General features: G+C 44.0%; 3 non-coding genes across 3 annotated transcripts; all 3 read left to right on the top strand.

Annotated features, from left to right (window-relative positions):
• Positions 1-2,756: 2,756 nt before the first annotated feature.
• Positions 2,757-2,827, top strand: trnag-ccc (transfer RNA glycine (anticodon CCC)). The gene has a single exon. It is a non-coding gene; the product is annotated as a tRNA-Gly (tRNA).
• Positions 2,828-13,671: 10,844 nt separating this feature from the next.
• trnag-ccc (transfer RNA glycine (anticodon CCC)) lies at positions 13,672-13,742 on the top strand. Its single transcript has one exon. It is a non-coding gene; the product is annotated as a tRNA-Gly (tRNA).
• A 1,556-nt stretch (positions 13,743-15,298) lies between these two features.
• trnag-ucc (transfer RNA glycine (anticodon UCC)) lies at positions 15,299-15,370 on the top strand. Its single transcript has one exon. It is a non-coding gene; the product is annotated as a tRNA-Gly (tRNA).
• Positions 15,371-18,860: the final 3,490 nt, after the last annotated feature.

Raw genomic sequence — 18,860 nt, 5'->3', positions numbered from 1 at the left:
ACTTACCAGCCTTGTTTATAATTAACACTCACCCTGAAACCATATCTGGAGAGCACTGGCTGACTATTTATCTGACGGAAGATCATCGCGGCGACTTTTTTGATTCTAACGGAAACCCTCCAGATTTTATTCATTTTCCAGCTACGATCAACAACTTTTTAATAAACAATTGTAAAGAACCGGTTTATAACTGTCGGAGAGTGCAAAGTCTACAGACTACAACCTGCGGTCAACACTGTGTGTTTTTCTTAAATCATAGAGCTAAAGGTCTCCCCTGCACAAATGTTATGACGCTGTATGGCCCTGATTTAGGAAAAAATGATAAAACTGTGTCCTGGTTTGTTCAAACATTGTGTCCTAATAATAACTATATTAAATACCTATGTAGCGTAAGGTACACTTATAAATTTCAATTAAAGAAGTGAATTTATAGTATCACCTTATCACGAATCCTGGAATCTTGTTGAACTCAATTTCTGTAATAATTGGACGCAGACACCAATTCCAAAAACAAAAACTAAATGTAGCACTACACTATTTATACAAAATGGAAAAACTAATTAAAATTCAACTCTAGATCAACAAATCAAAGACAAATCACTTCCGTGACCAAATCAAAGACCATGGGGTCGCATATGATAACACACAAATCGTTCAACAAAAAAGGTTATAAACACATTGACTACAATACCGGTTAGTAAGACGAAGGTGAGTCTCTCATTAGTATTGTTAGTCAGACATTAAATAACTACGCAGGTCAGTATTTATGTCAGGTAACATCTCGTTATATATATATCAGTCTCATTTACGTTTAGGTGCAGAGAAAGACCCTATCATTACTTGTTACCACAATTTCCCTTAACTGATTATTATTCAATGATTAAGGATAGGCAGGGCCACCAATAATCTAATGTCTATTAACTTGTGTCAATTTCAGACTAAACAGTTAAACAGGAATGAGAAGATATTTCTCGGCGTTGACAGATTTTATTTCTAAAATTATCAACAAAACAGTTTAATGCAACACACATTTATATTTAAGAAAACTAAATGATATTACACATTCTAGAGTTATGAATCACAGATTAACATTTCTAACTGATTTGTCAAATGTCATGAATCACAAACTCCAAACTCTTAAACTTATCTGAACTTCATTGCAGAGAGGCCTCTCTGGCTTCGGGCTCAGATAACAGCACACGGCACGAGGTCCGTGTGGTTAGGAACAAAGGCAGTCTGGTTCGGCTTTGTCCAAAAACTTCCACTCAGTCGATGCACCTGGAAGTTGGGGTTTCGCGAATGTAGAGTCTTTTCCAAACAGATTTTCCACTGGTTTGAAGGCTCCAAGTTTGTGCACAAAATCTTCTTTGAAAGCAGGGTTTCCACTGTAGTTACTTGAAGACAAAGTCTTTGAGGAAAGCAGGTCCCTGTTTGTTCCAAGGGTCAAGTTTCTTAAGACTCAATACCTATTTAAATGACTGACACTTTCGTATACAGTCGACTTAGTAAATTGTCCAGCTGTAAAACTCCACTGATCAGGTGGGCACAGGCGGGCATGCGCAGTCTGTAAAGTTCTTTATTTGATAAAGTCCTTTAAAAGAATTCTTCGTACGGCTCAATCTCCTTCTCCCAGTTTAACTCTTCTGTTGCCGGCAAAGACTTGGTTGGTTTCTGGTTCCGGTTCGGGCAACAGAGCTACAGGTTGAGCTGTGGCAGCGAGTTTCTGGTTCAGGTGAGAGAGAGAGAGAGAGTGGCCGTGCACTGATCTTTATAGTCTGTCAGATCAATAGGTGATTGGTTCTTGAGTTTTTGAGATAGGATTTCGGTTTCAGCCCCCAGTGTCCTATTGAAGGGGGGCTTGATTTATGACTGATGTCAATCCATGCCATCTTTTGGAAATGCCGGTTGGCCCGGGTTCGTAGCTCTATGTCGGGATTTCGGCTCTCGTCCACTTCAAAGAGTTTTTATCACCTACAGGCCCCTTTCTCCAGACATCTCATAGCAGGATTCCAAACTATTTGGCCTCTTCTCGGGGCCATCCTCCCCAAAACTGTCACTTTGACGCATACCAGTTCCAAGCTGATGAGCTAAGGAAATCTGATAACTTTGGGGGGGAGAGGTCTTCTTTAGATCAATGCTTCAGCTCAGAGCCCAAATGCTCTTATCAAAATACACCCAACATAACACTACAACGGTAACCCCTCCCCGAGTGAGACAGCAGGGAGAGCATGGTCCGGCAGGACCGCAAACAACTCAAAAGAGTTGAGAATACCCTGGCCGAGAGCGGCGCGCAGCCAGGCACCGAAAACCAAAAAGAGCGGGACACCGGAGAACATGCTATCAGCAGCTCTGGCACCGCACATAGCTGTTCTACCTCCCTCTGAGGGACAGAGGGAAACAACCCCAAGAAGACTCCTGTTGCCAGCCACGACACCACACAGCTTCGCACCCTGGGGCTCAAACTGTCATTTCTACACTCTCAAAGCACTTGGAAGTCCGTTTCATTGATTTTCATGTTGTAACTTTAAACCCACGCATGACCCAATGTTCGGGTGAAGCTGGTTCAGTTACTTCCACGTTTTGCTTCTTTTGTAAAATGCAAAGTGAATCGAATGAAAATGAATAGATTGTTTGAACGTTTCAACTGTGTTGCTGAGGAATTCAAGAAGCAGCAAGATTGGACTCGCAGCGATGGAGACAGGTTTTGGAATCACTGTCACTCCAGTGGAAAGGCTGAAGAGCACTACTTCGCAGCAGTGCCAGTGGTGTAGTGGTATCATACAAGATTCCCATTCTTGTGACTCGGGTTCGATTCCCGGCTGGTGCACCTGACATGCTGCGTTTCCTCTCACTTTTTTCCCCACACTCTATCCACGAAGCAACACTCAGCATAGCAGAGCCTATAGCTCGCTGTTAGCCTGTGTACCTCATAGGTATCACACCTGGCATCAGTGGCCAATAATTCCCTAGCTTTGATAACTGTCTGTCTATGACTTCACCTACAGACGTGGACAAGACGTGGGTTTTAGATCGTATGTGCGTCAACATGAAGCTCGAGAGGTTCACAGTGCCGTAAACAAAAGGCTCTAGCCTTTCGAGGGCACTCCAATTGGACCAGCTGTGGGTGCTTGCCATCTCGTCGTTTCTTTCACTTTTCACTTTGCATGCATGCCAAGGATTGAACGCGGGGACCTCATACATGCACTCTACCACTGAGCTACATCCCCACCGGCGAGAGTCTGCTCTCAAACCTTGTATCTCTTTACAAAAAAAACACTCAAACTGTCACTTCTACACTCTCAAAGCACTGGGAAGTCCGTTTCATTGATTTTCATGTCGTAACTTTAAACCCACGCATGACCCAATGTCCGGATGAAGCTGGTTCAGTTACTTCCACGTTTTGCTTCTTTTGTAAAATGCAAAGTGAATCGAATGAAAATGAAAAGATTGTTTGAACGTTTCATCTGTGTTGCTGAGGAATTCAAGAAGCAGCAAGATTGGACTCGCAGCCATGGAGATTTTTGGATCTGAATTTGAGTTTTGGAATCAGTGGAAAGCCTGAAAAGCACTACTTTGCAGCAGTGCCAGTGGTGTAGTGTTATCATACAAGATTCCCAATCTTGTGACTCGTGCTCGATTCCCGGCTGGTGCACCTGACATGCTGCGCTTCCTCTCTTGTTTCCCCACACTGATACGAAGCAGCAAGATTGGACTCGCAGTGATGGCACCGAAAACCAAAACAGAGCGGGACACCGGAGAACATGCTATCAGCAGCTCTGGCACCGCACATAGCTGTTCTACCTCCCTCTGAGGGAGAGAACAACAAGTGACAATCATACCCGTACGCCAACAAGCCAACTGAAGGAGCAGCTTCACAACTTCTCCTTGGCAAGGGCGTACCTGCTTGAGGCAGACCGGGAAACCTACGCTCTTTGACAAGTACCATGGACTGTGGTGCTGACGTGTATATCCAGAACGGTAACCGCTCCCCCAGTGAGACAGCACGGAGAGCATGGTCTAGCAGGACCGCAAACAACTCAAAAGAATGTCTCTCCTTTGGTGCAGCTCAGGTGTACACGTTCAGCAAAGGTCTCCATAACAAGCCGGAAAACCACATTTCTTCCCTATCCTCCACAACACACTACATGTGCTCCTCCTCCTCAACAACAACAACAACAACAACAACAACAAAAACCTTGTATAATACGCATTTGTTTCAAAGAGAAGAAAACACTGGCAACAGCATCTGAGGTCAAAAGCCCTCAATTTACGCAGAGGACCCAGGCTCCCACAGAGAGCACCCAAAGAGAGAATCATACCCCTAGACCAACGAGCCTTGGGGAGCCTGTCCTGACCTCTCAGGAGTTGAAAATACCCTGCCCGAGAAAACCAAAACAGAGCTGGACACCGGAGAACATGAGTAGTAATATTAGGCACTTTTTCGAAGGGGGGCTGCGGGGGATTTGACCTTTGACCTGAACTTGAGATGAACTTGGGGGAGGGGCCCTTCCTAGGGGGTGGGGGGTGCTTGTACCACGTCACAGAATAATTACCATATTGATGGATTCCGTGGGAATGTGCAGGGTGGTGGGGTTCTTCAACTGTTTTTCTAACCCTGCACAAGATTTGTTTTTAAGCCAGACTGATTCTTTAGTAAAATAGCTATTTTTCTCTATACGTGTGAAGCTCCAAAAGAGCACTATGTATACCCTTCAGATTTTTTAGAAAACATAGATATTTTTCCCTAAGGTAGTGAAGCTCCAAAAGAGTTGTATTTAAGTCCTCCCGAATTATTTAGTATAATAGCTATTTTTCCCTACGCGAGTGAAGCTCCAAAGGAGTTATTTTAAAGCCCTCCCGATTCTTTAGAAACATAGATACTTCTACTTCTCTTTCATATGGACAAGGGTTATGTCGGTCTGGAGCTTTTTGAGCAAGTGGGGGTGGCGAGGATATGTCTACGTCTTTAGTAACCTCGGATTGGTGAAGAATTAGTATATTTGGGGGTGGAGTTGACAGGGCACTGAAGGAATAGTCTATCACGTTAGAGTCTGGTTTGAAGAATTTTAATATGTGGGGGCGGAGCTAACAGGACACCAGAGGAATGTACAAGTGGGTGGGGGGGGGGTCTTCAACTGTTTTTTCAAGTCCTCCAAAAGATTTGTATTTAAGCCAGACTGATTCTTTAGTAAAATAGATATTTTTCTCTTTACACGTGTGAAGTGATTCTGGGTCTTCAGCATGTCCGACTGTATCCACGAGAAAACACCCGAGAGGAAAACCCGGGCTAGGGTTCCTTCACGTTAGGATGTGAGACTCGACCGAATCTGGGTTCTGGAGGATGATGAGACAACGCGTGGATACTGTTTTAAAATGAACAAGGGATATGTCGGTCTGGAGCTTTTTGAGTTAAGAGCTGGTGAGGAGATGTCTACGCCTTGTTTAACCAGAATTGAGTACGCTTACAAGGATTGGATGCATGTAAAGGACTGGACAAGGCAAGGGGATGTGGATAAAGCGTTAGAGGCGTTGAAACAGTGGAATAGAGATCGTGAAACTGCACCGCTGCCTCTGATGTTTGAAAGTCACGACTGGGAAAGCGCTCTATCTGTGAATCATAGTAGAACTGTAATGACTATAACTATGACAGGGTACAACAGAATAGTGTTTAGGAAAACAAGCTATGCCAAACAAATTAGCTTTTTTTTTACGATGCAGAACCTATTTTTATGGATCCTGAGGATGAAAATTAATATGTTGCTGAAATTGATTTCTACACCCAGGATTGGTCGAAAATGAAAACGGTCATAAAATAATTTAATGAGGGTTTTGAGGTCTTGAGGAAATATGTAGAGTTTGACTCTGTTAAAAAGAGACTTTATTTCAACAGCGAGGACGGGAAAAAAATTTGGCGGGAGTTGGTTGCATGCTGCCAAAGACATCGACAATGACTTTGTTGACATTGTCCCCATGCCCCCAACCGTCTAACTGTGATGTAATACATGATGTAGTAAAAATATTGTAAAAAAGTAGCCACCCCCCTTGCTCTTGGTTTACATTAAAAGAGCAGGTCTGTTACGAGATTCTACAGCCCTCTTACGAACGAGGACCTCCCTTGGTCCTACAATCCGGACATTTTATACCAGCCTGAGCGCTCTTACCGCGGCTACCCGCCACTACCTCAAGACGAAACAGCCCGCTGTTCAATGGAAGAAACGACTAACACCACCGACTCCCTGGCTCAAGAGACCCCGAACATCGCTGCTTTTGTGGCGGCGTCTCAGGAGACCTGTACTATGGCTCTAGAAACACCTCAACCAGCGCTGAGCAAACCAACGATCATTAAACCTGCTGGGGGGCGTGACGAAGGTGACGGTTTTAGACTAGAGGTCCACGCTGAAGTAAGTAGAATTATTAAGAACGCCCTGGTGTATATACTGAATGCTCTCATCGATCGAGCCCTGAAAGAAGTCTGCCTGGGGTGTGAAGTGAATCATCCTAGCCAGATGAGACACAGCTGTCTGTTTGAACCAGAAACATGTTATTTATATCTCTATTTCAAGGATATTTACAAGAAACTGAACAAACCTTGGTTAAAACAAGCACTAGTCAAAGCATTATCTTATCATCATCTGCATGTCTGTCCCGTGCAGGTCCAGAAAATTATAGATGAAATTTTGTTGGAGCTGAAAAAGGAGCCGTACATCAGAGAGAAACTCTACCAGCTGTTCGACGAGTTGGATGAGAGCAGCAGAAAAACCTCCGTCAAGCTGAAGGAATATTTCTTCCGTGAAGAAAGTAAAGCAGAGTACAAGGAGAAGGAATTTGATCTGTTCGAAACCGACTCAGAGGCTGAAAGCAACTGAAAGCACCTGAAGATGGGGAATGTTCTGGATTGATTCTGTAACCAGATTTGTCGCCAACAAACCGCGACAAATCTGAGGGCCCTATAGTACAAAGTATTGGAAAAGAAAGTGGCCGACGAGCACTTTTTCTCTACAGCTTTGACTGTCGACGATGCTCAACTTTCAAACCTGGAGCATTTAATGGATGATGTGAAAAAGACTGAGGGGTATGAAAACTGGGTGGCTATTATAGCTGTTGCAAGGAACGATGTTAGACCATTTCATCAACATTTATATAATCTTTTACAAGTCATGTTTAATGAATGGTTGTTTATTTTTAAAATAGCACATATTATTGTTTTATACATGTATGTAATCGATGTGTGTACTTATAAAATAAAAGCCAGTGTAGTAGTGGATATAGAGCAAGTAACCAATCAGTTGATGTCTTATTCTTTAAATAATGGGGAAAATTGCTGTATGTGTTATACTTTTCTCAATTGCTTAAAAATGGGGTTGTACTCTGAAAATGAATAAAAGAGCCATTTTCTAAATACTTTAGTGTGCTTTTACAGAATGTCTCGACAAGCTCCTAGGATGAAGGATTTGCACTACAACCCCGCCAAAGTAGGGAGTTTGGGGGGTCGGAAGGGATTCCGGAGAGGGCTGTCAGAGCAGGGTATTAAGGCAGATAAGATAAGTGTGGCCGAGTGGTTGTCTGCGCAAGATGCTTACACCGTACATAAACCGGCTAGAATTAACTTTAAAAGAAATCGTGTGTATGTTTCAGACATAGATTCACAATGGCAGGTGCATCTAGTAGATATGTCAAATTTATCAAAACATAATAAAGGGTACACATTCATGTTGACGTGTATAGATATATTATTATATTATTCCTATATATTGGAAAACCGGCGTTGTTGTTACGCAGGCCTTGAAAGATATACTCTTGCAGGGGCGCTGTCCTAAAAAACTACAGTCTGATAAAGGTAAAGAGTTTCTCAATAGAGAACTCCAGAATCTTTTGAAAAGACACAAAATACATCATTTCACCACAGGAAACGAGCTTAAGGCCTCGATTGTGGAGAGATTTAACAGAAGTATAAAGAACTATAAAGACAAAAATGTGGAGATACTTCACAGCTAACAATACTCAAACGTATCTCGATAGAGTTCAAGAGTTTGTGAATGCTTACAACGACAGTTATCATAGAAATATTAAAATAAAACCTGTAGAGGTGGATAACAGTAATTCTTTTAAGGTCTTTAAAAATGTCTATGGTCCATTTAAAGCCTCAAAGAAACAGGTTTACAAGTTCAAAATAGGAGATGTTGTAAGAGTTTCAAAGCTACGGAGATCATTTGTAAAAGGTTATGAGCAAACTTTTTCGGATGAATATTTCACCATTACCGAACGTGTGGCTCGAACCCCGCCGGTGTACAGGTTAAAAGACTACGACGGGGAGTCTATAGAAGGTACTTTTTATGAGGAGGAGTTACAAAATATTGTAGTGGGGAATGATAGCATATAGAAAAGATTTTAGGGAAAAAAACTGAAAACAGGAAAAAATATGTGTTGGTAAAATGGGCGGGGTGGCCTGAAAAGTTCAATAGCTGGGTTTTGGCTAGTGCGGTGTGGGATATACGGCCGGTATACAAGTGAAAGCTCATGGAGGATCTTTCATTATGGGTCATGAAGATGGAAGAGGGAGGATTCTATGTGATGCTGCCTAGTAACGCGTCCCTCGACATTTATCCTAACAACACCATTACTAGTTTTACGGTCAAATTTGTAAAACCTATAGAACTGTGGGGGGCCTGGGAGGTGGGGTTGTCGGAAATACAGTACCCCCACACTTGGGCTGTAGTACGCGATGAAGACTCGGTCTTTTCAATTTTGGACGTCGGAATTAAAAAAAACAGTGGTCTTTCACATTACAAGACGGTTATTATGAAAATATTGAAAAAGTATTAGAAGAGATGAACAAACAGATCTCTGGAGGGAAACAACCTGTCAGAATACATTACAGTTCGATTAAAAATAAAGTTTACATGGAGTCCGCATCTACGATAAGAATTAAAACCAGCGGTAACCTAAGCCAGATTTTAGGGTTTTACACCAACAAGGAGGATGAATTTAAGGATAGAATAGCTCCATACCCCGTGGATATCCGCGCAGCAGTTTACACCCTTTATATCTACACGGACATAATTTCACACCAGAGGGTGGGGGATAGTTACGTCCCCCTTTTAAGAAATGTACATATTAAGGGTAAAAACAACGATGTGGTCACAATTACTTATGACAAGCCATACTACGTACCTGTCTCCAAGACTCATTTTGACAATATTACGATTGAAGTGAAATCGGATCAGAATATTGACATACCCTTCCGTTTTGGTAAGGTTATAAGCAAACTACATTTTCGACCTGTGAAACATTGTGTACATGGCTAAAATGACTATCATGAGGGGTTATGTCAATCCTAAAGACTATGTCAACTATTACAAAATGCAGGCCGGTAACGGTTTGCCAGGGTTCGCTGGGGCTAATGTGATGTATGGGAGCGGAATAGGTGGACTCTTTCGAGGACTTTTCAGGATGGCTATGCCTCTTCTCAGGAGAGGTTTTGATATAGCGAAACCGCATCTTAAATCAGCCGCCAAACACATCGTAAGCGATGTGATCAGCAGCGCTATGGCAAGATCCAACAACAACGATAATCAGGAGGGTTCGGGTCTAATGGTCCTGGCCAGAGGCTCTCGTAAAAGACGACGCCCACCCGGAGGGCGGAGAGTAGTAGCTAACAAAAGACAGAGACTTACTTATTCAGCGACAGACCGTAGTAGAACTCGTAAGAGTAGGCAGCCAAAAAAGAAGAAGAAGAAGAAGACCGTTAAAAGAAAACCTAAAAGAAAGTCAAGAACCTGTTCGGGATGTAAATTTTAATCATGTCGGAAGAATGTGTGAAATCAGAATCTGTTTACGGTCCTTTTCACACAAACAAGTATCGATAAAAGCATCTATGTGGAGATTTCGCCTCTTTCAGCCATTTCAGAATCCGCCCCTCTGGAATTTTTCATAACCGGTAATGGTGAAGATTATTTAGATTTGAATAATACCCTTATTTTACTCACTTGTAAAATTGTGACTGAAAAAGGATAGGCTATCGAGAGGGAGGCCAAAGTGGGGGTTATCAACAACCCAGTGGCCACCATCTTCTTGCAAGTGGAAGTAACCCTGGGGGATAGACTGATAAGTCAAAGCAGTAATATATACCCCTATTGAGCACTGATGGAGTGTATACTTAATTATAGCGAGGAGACTCTAATCAAACAGTTCAGCCCCGGGCTGTTTGCCAAAGACACACCGGACGGCATGGATGTCAAGGATCCAGGTGGCACCAACGCGGGTCTAAAAAAAAGAGCAACATTTTCTACAGCAAGCATCGCGGCAGGAACTCGCGTTATGAATCAGGAAAACCTCTTCCTCGGAAAGCTCCCAAAACATGTAATTATCGGGCTGGTGGATAATGACGCATTTACAGTTTAATATACAAAGAATCCATTTAATTTTAAACATTATAATGCAGAATTTATAGCTTTGTATGTTGATGGCACGCAGGTCCCCGCGAAACCTTTCCAACCCGATTTTGAAAATGGTTGCGCGGTCCGTGAATATTACAGTCTAGTTCTCGCTACAGGGAGACATCCGAAGGACCAGCCTCTGCTGATAAACCGCGCTGAATACATCAACGGCTACACTTTGTACGCCTTCAACCTAACCCCCGATGAAGAGTGCGAGCAACATTTCTCCCAGGTGAAAACAGGAAACATGAGACTGGAAATATGTTTTAAGCAACCCCTAGCCGGTACTGTAAATATGGTTGTGTACGCTGTGTTTGACAATTTTATAGAAGTGAATCAGAGAAGGAATGTGCTCTATGATTATAATTAACCATGAACACCAGAGAGCTCACGGCTCTCATGAACTGTAACCCCTACACTAAGAAGCTGTTTCACGGAGTCTATGCCTGCGATCAGTTACCTGAATTGAAGCTAAATAACTTACCAGCCTTGTTTATAATTAACACTCACCCTGAAACCATATCTGGAGAGCACTGGCTGACTATTTATCTGACGGAAGATCATCGCGGCGACTTTTTTGATTCTAACGGAAACCCTCCAGATTTTATTCATTTTCCAGCTACGATCAACAACTTTTTAATAAACAATTGTAAAGAACCGGTTTATAACTGTCGGAGAGTGCAAAGTCTACAGACTACAACCTGCGGTCAACACTGTGTGTTTTTCTTAAATCATAGAGCTAAAGGTCTCCCCTGCACAAATGTTATGACGCTGTATGGCCCTGATTTAGGAAAAAATGATAAAACTGTGTCCTGGTTTGTTCAAACATTGTGTCCTAATAATAACTATGTTAAATACCTATGTAGCGTAAGGTACACTTATAAATTTCAATTAAAGAAGTGAATTTATAGTATCACCTTATCACGAATCCTGGAATCTTGTTGAACTCAATTTCTGTAATAATTGGACGCAGACACCAATTCCAAAAACAAAAACTAAATGTAGCACTACACTATTTATACAAAATGGAAAAACTAATTAAAATTCAACTCTAGATCAACAAATCAAAGACAAATCACTTCCGTGACCAAATCAAAGACCATGGGGTCGCATATGATAACACACAAATCGTTCAACAAAAAAGGTTATAAACACATTGACTACAATACCGGTTAGTAAGACGAAGGTGAGTCTCTCATTAGTATTGTTAGTCAGACATTAAATAACTACGCAGGTCAGTATTTATGTCAGGTAACATCTCGTTATATATATATCAGTCTCATTTACGTTTAGGTGCAGAGAAAGACCCTATCATTACTTGTTACCACAATTTCCCTTAACTGATTATTATTCAATGATTAGGGATAGGCAGGGTCACCCATAATCTAATGTCTTTTAACTTGTGTCAATTTCAGACTAAACAGTTAAACAGGAATGAGAAGATATTTCTCGGCGTTGACAGATTTTATTTCTAAAATTATCAACAAAACAGTTTAATGCAACACACATTTATATTTAAAAAAACTAAATGGTATTACACATTCTAGAGTTATGAATCACAGATTAACATTTCTAACTGATTTCTCAAATGTCATGAATCACAAACTCCAAACTCTTAAACTTATCTGAACTTCGTTGCAGAGAGGCCTCTCTGGCTTCGGGCTCAGATAACAGCACACGGCACGAGGTCCGTGTGGTTGGAACAAAGGCAGTCCGGTTCGGCTTTGTCCAAGAACTTCCACTCAGTCGATGCACCTGGAAGTTGGGGTTTCGCGAATGTAGAGTCTTTTCCAAACAGATTTTCCACTGGTTTGAAGGCTCCAAGTTTGTGCACAAAATCTTCTTTGAAAGCAGGGTTTCCACTGTAGTTACTTGAAGACAAAGTCTTTGAGGAAAGCAGGTCCCTGTTTGTTCCAAGGGTCAAGTTTCTTAAGACTCAATACCTATTTAAATGACTGACACTTTCGTATACAGTCGACTTAGTAAATTGTCCAGCTGTAAAACTCCTCTGATCAGGTGGGCACAGGCGGGCATGCGCAGTCTGTAAAGTTCTTTATTTGATAAAGTCCTTTAAAAGAATTCTTCGTACGGCTCAATCTCCTTCTCCCAGTTTAACTCTTCTGTTGCCGGCAAAGACTTGGTTGGTTTCTGGTTCCGGTTCGGGCAACAGAGCTACAGGTTGAGCTGTGGCAGCGAGTTTCTGGTTCAGGTGAGAGAGAGAGAGAGAGTGGCCGTGCACTGATCTTTATAGTCTGTCAGATCAATAGGTGATTGGTTCTTGAGTTTTTGAGATAGGATTTCGGTTTCAGCCCCCAGTGTCCTATTGAAGGGGGGCTTGATTTATGACTGATGTCAATCCATGCCATCTTTTGGAAATGCCGGTTGGCCCGGGTTCGTAGCTCTATGTCGGGATTTCGGCTCTCGTCCACTTCAAAGAGTTTTTATCACCTACAGGCCCCTTTCTCCAGACATCTCATAGCAGGATTCCAAACTATTTGGCCTCTTCTCGGGGCCATCCTCCCCAAAACTGTCACTTTGACGCATACCAGTTCCAAGCTGATGAGCTAAGGAAATCTGATAACTTTGGGGGGGAGAGGTCTTCTTTAGATCAATGCTTCAGCTCAGAGCCCAAATGCTCTTATCAAAATACACCCAACATAACACTACAACGGTAACCCCTCCCCGAGTGAGACAGCAGGGAGAGCATGGTCCGGCAGGACCGCAAACAACTCAAAAGAGTTGAGAATACCCTGGCCGAGAGCGGCGCGCAGCCAGGCACCGAAAACCAAAAAGAGCGGGACACCGGAGAACATGCTATCAGCAGCTCTGGCACCGCACATAGCTGTTCTACCTCCCTCTGAGGGACAGAGGGAAACAACCCCAAGAAGACTCCTGTTGCCAGCCACGACACCACACAGCTTCGCACCCTGGGGCTCAAACTGTCATTTCTACACTCTCAAAGCACTTGGAAGTCCGTTTCATTGATTTTCATGTCGTAACTTTAAACCCACGCATGACCCAATGTTCGGGTGAAGCTGGTTCAGTTACTTCCACGTTTTGCTTCTTTTGTAAAATGCAAAGTGAATCGAATGAAAATGAATAGATTGTTTGAACGTTTCAACTGTGTTGCTGAGGAATTCAAGAAGCAGCAAGATTGGACTCGCAGCGATGGAGATGGAGGTTTTGGAATCACTGTCACTCCAGTGGAAAACCTGAAAAGCACTACTTTGCAGCAGTGCCAGTGGTGTAGTGGTATCATACAAGATTCCCATTCTTGTGACTCGGGTTCGATTCCCGGCTGGTGCACCTGACATGCTGCGTTTCCTCTCACTTTTTTCCCCACACTCTATCCACGAAGCAACACTCAGCATAGCAGAGCCTATAGCTCGCTGTTAGCCTGTGTACCTCATAGGTATCACACCTGGCATCAGTGGCCAATAATTCCCTAGCTTTGATAACTGTCTGTCTATGACTTCACCTACAGACGTGGACAAGACGTGGGTTTTAGATCGTATGTGCGTCAACATGAAGCTCGAGAGGTTCACAGTGCCGTAAACAAAAGGCTCTAGCCTTTCGAGGGCACTCCAATTGGACCAGCTGTGGGTGCTTGCCATCTCGTCGTTTCTTTCACTTTTCACTTTGCATGCATGCCAAGGATTGAACGCGGGGACCTCATACATGCACTCTACCACTGAGCTACATCCCCACCGGCGAGAGTCTGCTCTCAAACCTTGTATCTCTTTACAAAAAAAACACTCAAACTGTCACTTCTACACTCTCAAAGCACTGGGAAGTCCGTTTCATTGATTTTCATGTCGTAACTTTAAACCCACGCATGACCCAATGTCCGGATGAAGCTGGTTCAGTTACTTCCACGTTTTGCTTCTTTTGTAAAATGCAAAGTGAATCGAATGAAAATGAAAAGATTGTTTGAACGTTTCATCTGTGTTGCTGAGGAATTCAAGAAGCAGCAAGATTGGACTCGCAGCCATGGAGATTTTTGGATCTGAATTTGAGTTTTGGAATCAGTGGAAAGCCTGAAAAGCACTACTTTGCAGCAGTGCCAGTGGTGTAGTGTTATCATACAAGATTCCCAATCTTGTGACTCGTGCTCGATTCCCGGCTGGTGCACCTGACATGCTGCGCTTCCCCTCTTGTTTCCCCACACTGGTACTTGAATTGGGTGGTTAGATCCTTACCTTACTCATAAATTGAGTATGGAAAGATGGCCTGCATTTTGAACAGAGTATGTATGGCTTCGTGTCAAGGTGAGGAGCTGACTTGTGAATTTCTGTGACTGTTCATCCCATTAACTTTCATCCATTTTCTAGCACACAGTTTCTCAGGAAAGTCAATCTTGTCCACATATCTTTCCTTCACAAATTGGGCTAATGTGGAACACTAGGAACACTGGCATTCGAAATGGTAAACATAGACGCATGTCAATCTACCAACTTCCCTGGGCTTTCTTCTGACTCAGTGGGATGCGGCTATACATCCTTTCTTGCACGAATTTTCTGGCTCTAGTTGGGCAATGGGTTAGCGCACGGTACTTATAGAGCAGTACGCAGCCCGTGTCATGCCGAGGTTGTGAGTTCAAGCCTCACCTAGAGCAGTTAGCTTTTCTGCCTGGTATTCAATTCCATGTAATGCTACGCCAGGAAAGGTAATGGTATTGTGAAATGCAAAAGCTGCTATGTTGCATGGAGAAGCTCCCTCCGCAGTCATGAACAGGATAGTGCATCCAACGGTTGCTTTCGCAAACATCTATGCCTGGCCAAATGGAAATATGATGTCATCCGGCACGGAATGCAGGCATCACATTTATGTGGAGTTTGACTTTGGTTGATCAATCAACGGTAGCGTTGGTGGTATAGTGGCAAGCATAGCTGCCTTCCAAGCAGTTGACCCGGGTTCGATTCCCGGCCAACGCAAAACGGATACCTTTAGTTGCACATTCACAGCGGACAGGTGGCAGCAATAGTTCAAAGTGCATGGCAACGTAGATCCCTTTGTTCCTAATGAGAAGTGTGAGTCTGGCAAAATCAGTGACATTTAGGTGCTTTGTGAATTCACATTGCCGCTTGTGGACTTTTTATTGCAACTCTAGTGTTGGGCGAACACGCACCATTCTGATCTGGAGTCAGATGCACTACCGTTGCGCCACGAGGTCTAATGCCAAAAGAATGGCCCATGAAACAGTGGTGTTCAAAGTATGTTGATGTCCAAAGTTTGTGTGTGTTCTGTAAGGTTAGCCAGTGGAATGCTTTGATTACTACTACTAGCAAGATAGTTGCTCTATCCACGAAGCAACACTCAGCATAGCAAAGCCTATAGCTCGCTGTTAGTCCGTGTACCTCATAGGTATCACACCTGGCATCAGTGCCCAATAATTCCCTAGCTTTGACAACTGTCTGTCTATGACTGCACCTACAGACGTGGACAAAAAGTGGGTTTTAGGTTTTAGATCGTATGTGCGTCAACATGAAACTCGAGAGGTTCACGGTGCCGTAAACAAAACGCTCTAGCCTTTCGAGGGCACTCCAATTGGAATGCTTTCATTAACCGCTACTACTACTAACGAGATAGTCGCTCTATCCACGAAGCAACACTCAGCATAGCAGAGCCTATAGTTCGCTGTTAGTCCGTGTACCTCATAGGTATCACACCTGGCATCAGTGCCCAATAATTCCCTAGCTTTGACAACTGTCTGTCTATGACTTCACCTACAGACGTGGACGAGACGTGGGTTTTAGATCGTATGTGCGTCAACATGAAGCTCGAGAGGTTCACGGTGCCGTAAACAAAACGCTCTAGTCTTTCGAGGGCACTCCAATTGGAATGCTTTCAATTACCCCTACTACTACTAGCGAGATAGTCACTCTATCCACGAAGCATCACTCAGCATAGCAGAGCCTATAGCTCGCTGTTAGTCCGTGTACCTCATAGGTATCACACCTGGCATCAGTGCCCAATAATTCCCTAGCTTTGACAATTGTCTGTCTATGACTTCACCTACAGACGTGGACAAGACGTGGGTTTTAGATTGTATGTGCGTCAACATGAAGCTCGAGAGGTTCACGTTGCCAAAAACAAAATGCTCTAGCCTTTCGAGGGCACTCCAATTGGACCAGCTGTGGGTGCTTGCCATCTCGTTGTTTCTTTCACTTTTCACTTTGCATGCATACACATGTCTCTGAGAATAACGGCACAGAGTGCGTACAAGCCCTAAACGAGAACGAGTGATTAATCCCAGGCTACCGATTTCTTCACTACTTCCTAACTTAAAAGACGGCCTGGAGATGCCAAGGATTGAACGCGGGTACCTCATACATGCACTCTACCACTGAACTACATCCCCACCGGCGAGAGGCTGCTCCCAAACCTTGTATCTCTTGCCAAAAAAATACTCAAACTGTCATTTCTACACTCTCAAAGCACTGGGAAGTCCGTTTCATTGATTTTCATGTCGTAACTTTAAACCCACGCATGACCCAATGTCCGGTTGAAGCTGGTTCAGTTACTTCCACATTTTGCCTCTTTTGTAAAATGCAAAGTGAATCGAATGAAAATGAAAAGATTGTTTGAACGTTTCATCTGTGTTTGCTGAGGAATTCAAGAAGCAGCAAGATTGGACTCGCAGCGATGGCACCAAAAACAGAGCGGGACACCGGAGAACATGCTATAAGCAGCTCTGGCACCGCACATATCTGTTCTACCTCCCTCTGAGGGAGAGAACAACAAGCCAACTGAAGGAGCGGCTTCACAACCTCTCCTTGGCAAGGGCGTACCTGCTTGAGGCAGACCGGGAAACCTACGCTCTTTGACTAATACCATGGACTGTGGCGCTGACGTGTCTTTCCAGAGCAGTAACTCCTCCCCGTGTGAGACAGCAGGGAGAGCATGGTCCGGCAGGATCGCAAACAACTCAAAAGAGTTGAGAATACCCTGGACGAGAGCGGCACGCAGCGAGGCACCGAAAACCAAAACAGAGCGGGACACCGGAGAACATGCTATCAGCAGCTCCATCACCGCACTTAGCTGTTCTAAGTCCCTCTGAGGGAGAGAGGGAAACAACCCCCAGAAGACTCCAACACCACACAGCTTTGCACCCTGGGGCTCATCCAGGAGTTGAACCTGGGACCTCTCGCACCCTAAGCGAGAATCATACCCCTACGCCAACGAGCCGCTTCACAACTTCTCCTTGGCAAGGGCGTACCTGCTTGAGGCAGATCGGGAAACCTACGCTCTTTGGCAAATACCATGGACTGTGGTGCTGACGTGTCTATCTAGAACAGTAACCACTCCCCCAGTGAGACAGCACGGAGAGCATGGTCCAGCAGGACCGCAAACAACTCAAAAGAATGCCTCTCCTTTGGTGCAGCTCAGGTGTACACGTTCAGCAAAGGTCTCCATAACAAGCCGGAAAACCAAATTTCTTCCCTCTCCTCCACAACACACTACATGTGCTCCTCCTCCTCAACAACAACAACAACAACAACAAAACCCTTGTATAATACGCATTTGTTTCAAAGAGAAGAAAACACTGGCAACAGCATCTGAGGTCAAAAGCACTGCATTTACGCAGAGGACCCAGGCTCCCACAGAGAGCGAACTGTCCAGGGACCGCAAAACAGAGAAGGGGCAGGCCAAACGGGCTCATCCGGGAGTTGAACCCGGGACCTCTCGCACCCAAAGCGAGATTCATACCCCTAGACCATCGAGCCATGTGGAGCCTGTCCAGACCTCTCAGGAGTTGAAAATCATCTCGATCTCTCAAGAGTTGAGAATACCCTGGCCGAGAGCGGCGCACAGCGAGGCACCGAAAACCAAAACAGAGCGGGACACCGGAGATCATGCTATCAGCAGCTCTGGCACCGCACATAGCTGTTCTACCTCCCTCTGAGGGAGAGATCAACAAACGACAACATACCACTACGCCAACAAGCCAACCGAAGGAGCGACGTTACAAGTCCTCCATGGCAAGGGCGTACCTGCTTGAGGCAGACTGGGAAACTGTTAAGGTACAACCACTTCACCAGAAGTAAGCCCTTCAGGTTCCCTGGACTAGGATAACCCAGCGCCGTCAGTGCAGGATGGTGGATCCTCCGCAGGAGACGAGCTCAGTTTATTTCTGCCACAGCACACAGTTTTATACGTCAGAAGTCCGTTTCGGAGCAGGACATATTACAGATTTAGTTGCTAGGCAGACATGGAATGTGTCCAATATTATAACCCCTAACACACTCGACAGTTTCGGTTGACATATCTGCACGGTTTGCCTTACTTTTGTTTCTAGTTTTCTAAAACCTAATCTAATCTATAATTGTTTCACTTCCTTTCCATTCTTACTTGTCTCCTTTAAAAATATTTTATATTACTTGAGCTCACTAAATGTGTAATCTTATACTTCTGTGGTACTTC

The sequence above is a fragment of the Amia ocellicauda genome, chromosome 16 (assembly GCF_036373705.1).
Source record: "Amia ocellicauda isolate fAmiCal2 chromosome 16, fAmiCal2.hap1, whole genome shotgun sequence".
NCBI classification, from domain to species: Eukaryota; Metazoa; Chordata; class Actinopteri; order Amiiformes; family Amiidae; genus Amia; species Amia ocellicauda.
The sequence above is the reverse complement of the archived record's forward strand: the minus strand, read 5'-3'. Positions and strand labels throughout refer to the sequence as shown.